The following is a 4,126-nucleotide window of genomic DNA, read 5'->3' on the forward strand; positions in this document are numbered from 1 at the left end:
GTGTCCAAAGCATCGATTGGGTGAAAATCGACTATAAATGCCTCTATTGGCCCATAGTCAAAATTGAGGCAAATTCTTAGGCCCAATTTATAGAATTGGTATGATCATTTTAGATCTTTGAATTTAATTTTAAAATCTACATATTTTATTATTTTAGTCTCTACTATTTCTCTACATTATTTTTTAGATCTGCATATTTTGTTTGGAAAAATTTTGGCCATCATGCCTATAGAGGAGAGCTTTTTTGCAGGACAAGATTGGAGCTTGCTAGTACAAATCAAATATTGGCATCATATTCAGAATGTCAAAAAATCCCAAATTGACTTTGTTTCATGAGCATCAAACATCTGAGGTGAAAGTTAGAGTCATTTGATTTTTGAAGGCGTGACGGTGGCAATTCAGGAAAAATAATTACAAAGGTGATTTTCAAATAGCGATATCTCCCTCATACAAACTCATTTTTGCGAGCAATTTTTTATGTTTTGGGGTAGAATTTCATGATCTACACATTGGTGTAGGATGTTTGACCTCTTTGTTCCTGAATTTTTCTATGAATTGAAAATCTTAATTTTTGTAACCTCAATGCTTAGTACAAGCTCATCTAGACTCCAAATCAGGTTTCATTTTTTTGTTGAAAGTGAATAATTTTTCATCTACTTTTCAAATCTACAATCAGATTATAGGCTTGTGTGGACAAAAATATCACTTTTAGAAATAGGTCCTTTATTTGCATTATATTGCTTCAAAATTATTGTATTTCTAAGATACATTGTAAAGTTCTAGATTTGAACTATAAGAGGACGCTGTAAATAGAAAATCAGAATTCCACTAAGGTCAAAATTGACAAAATGGTCCATTGTAATTGCACTACCTATAAAGTTCCAAATCATGCATTAGGGGGGGTTGATTGACTATTTTTTCATTTTGGGGGGGTGCACTCATTAATTGATCTCATGGATTCTTGTCACATATGTCAGTCTGGTATAAGACCGAAGTTGACACTGAGGAATTATCAGAAATGGAGTACCTTAATCATTGATCATTTAAAAAGAGAACATATGGAAGTGTTTCCTTATCTATCTTTGAAGTTATTGCCACCAAATCCTACTTTGAGATATATTTCTCATTTTCTTCACTTTATGTATAGAAGTATGATTGAGGAATCTTTTTCTCCTCTTAGTATGGCAAGTTTTCCTCATGACATTTGGATGGGTCTTTGGGAAGCATATGGAGATCCACAAGCCCCTACATTTCCAGAGGACATTCTATCTTTTGTCACTTTAGTAATGGTTCCTCCAACTCCAAATGAGATCTCACCTCTTGATATTGTTGTTGATACTACTGATCTAATTCTAGCCTTAGATGCTCCTAATTTCGTACAAGTATTACCATGTCTTCCTACTTCAGCTTCATGGGATGACTTCCTTCTAGACATTGCAGGGTTGTTCGTGGAGTCTCAAATTGAAAATGTGGGAGACATCATCAATGACATCAATCTTCTCTTTGTTGAGGAGACTTCTTCACTCATTCTGAGGGCATGCTCTAACCCTCAACCACTTGATCGCTCTGACATGATTGTCACTTCTTTATAGTAGTTGGAGGAGGACTCTTTCACTTATGAGGAGACATATCAATCTATAGAAATTGTATTCCAATTTTCGTAGACATCCTATTTTCTAAGGATTCTTCCTACCAATTGGGAAGTGTTCTCTACCCCACCTATGGCACCATTTCTTTTTACAAGGAGGGCCATCATTTAGCTTTCATGGTGCAGCTTCTTCAATCATCAAGGATCTTCTTTCATAGGTGTGCCTACATTATTAAAGGGGGGCAACATTGCTTCTCTTCCTCCATCTTCCTATCTAGATGCTTCATCATCTTTGAAGGTTGATTCAACTTCATGCATGGACATGCTACCTTGTTTGCCACTTTATTTTGGACTTTTACTAGATTGGTTCATGGCATCTTCATTCACCAAGGACTTGTCAACATTTGAGTAGACTTCAAAGGCAGCATCCACTGCATACTACATTTGGATCCCTCTTACATCTTCCTATCCACAGTGGGAAGCATACTTGCACCTCTACTTGGTGTTTCTTCTTCCTCAAGGGAGAAATGTTGTTTGTCAGCATTGGATTTTCTTGTGTCTTCAGAGACTTATCATTACGAGATCCTTCACTATGGGGGGATTTCATCGAGGGATTCTCTATTTTATATGCAAGATGTATGTCATAATGGGGGGGTCTTGATTACTCCATCCATTCATGCATCTTTCTTTATTGTACTTTTCTCTCTTTTTGGGAGAGGGTTTTTCCCATGAGGTTTTCCCTCTTTCTACATTTGTAGAGGGATTTCATTGCATTTCAACATTTCATTCTACTTGGGTACCTAACATGGCCTAGTTTTTGGGACCCATTATGTATTTCATCATAGTTTTTGTGATCTTAAGTGCATTCCCTTAAGTTGCACTTAAGGGGGGGTGTTAGTGTAAATAATTATTATTTACGCTTTACTTAAGTTTACTTAGGATAAATGTATTATTTTATTATTTCTTAGGTTAGACACTTAGGATTTTGCATACTCATATGAGTTGTCATGTTGACAACACTAGAGTAAGAAACTCTAATAAAGTACATGGTGTCTACAACACTAGAGTTTGCATAATTAACTAAGTTGTCATGTTGACAACACAGTTATTTGCACTCTTATTTTAGCACATGGTATCTACAACATAATTTTATGTGCTAAACCTTTGTAGGCTTATCCTCTCATCATTGTGCTAACTCTTATGCTTAATGAAGGATAATCCACTCCTAGTGGACATATGTCTGGTTGTAAGACTTATCAGTGTGCTGACTCCTAGTTAGTCTTGCTGGTGTAAATACGTACTTTACTATTTACACTTACTTGAGTTTACTTAGGTTAATGCATTATTTAATTATTTTGCATTATTTTATTATTTTTAATTGTGAGACACTTAGGATTTTGTGCAACCTTGTGATTTGTCATGTTGACAACACAAGAGTACGCACCTCTATTTGAGCACATGGTATCTACAACACTATTTTTCGTGTCCCATCCTTGTAGGCTTATCCTCACATCACCGCACTTACTTTCATGCTTAATGGAGGATAATCCATATCTGGTGGACATGTGCTTGGTTGTGTGACACTTCATGGTGCTAACTTCTATGCATTCTAGAAGCTTTCCTGTAGCATTTATAATCAGGCACTCCTAGTGTACTCTAGTATCAAGTTATTGAATACATTGTTATTCTGATCATACTCTCTCCATTTTTGGTCTATAGTTGTGCTTGTGTATGAGTTCTTGGTTCTTGGGTAAATTTTTTCCTTAGGCAAATTCTTACATGGTATTAGAGCAACTTGGAGACTTTCTCATCACATAGCCATTCGAGACCTCTTGTTGCTTCATCACCTCAGCTTGAATCTGGAGTGCTGCAAAAATTGGGAGTATCTAGCATCAGATCAGACCTCTCCATTACGTTCAAAACGCTGAACCAACAAAAATTGACTATAAGCATGCCTACCTTGGCTCAAAGTCGACCGTGAGGCAAAAATTTTTAGCAAATCGGAACTCGAAAGCCCCGATTTGCGGTATGGATATGGTCATTTTCGCAGATTTATGAATTTATTTTTGAATCTGAATTTCTCTGCTAATTTTTGGAATATTTTTTTCATCATTATTTCGAATATATTTTTTCAAAAAAATTTTAAGCCCTTTGGATTGGTAGCAGAGAAAAATTTTGTGTAGTACCAGGCTATGAGCTCCCGGCCTACACAATGAATAGTTTATTATATTTTTGCAAGGTTTATTTTAATGGCTAGTAGTACCAGCAACTGAGCCTGACTGCAAGCCCATACCATATGAAATTGGCAACCTTTCCATATCAAACCGACAGGCTACTATTACCAGTGCCACATTCTAATTTCAAGCTCTGCGGCAGTCTGTATATACATAGTGTAGACTTCTTCGGCCGCATCCATGTGGGATTAAACCCATAGTCTTCGGTGTCCCTTAAAACATTTGTGGTGACATTCTGACAAGGTGCTGACCAAATCTAGCTGCCACTATTTTTTTGGCATCCTCTGGAAAATAGACACCTGCC

The sequence above is a fragment of the Cupressus sempervirens genome, chromosome 1 (genome assembly GCF_028749045.1).
Source record: "Cupressus sempervirens isolate cs-2001-9-10 chromosome 1, ASM2874904v1, whole genome shotgun sequence".
Taxonomy (NCBI): Eukaryota; Viridiplantae; Streptophyta; class Pinopsida; order Cupressales; family Cupressaceae; genus Cupressus; species Cupressus sempervirens.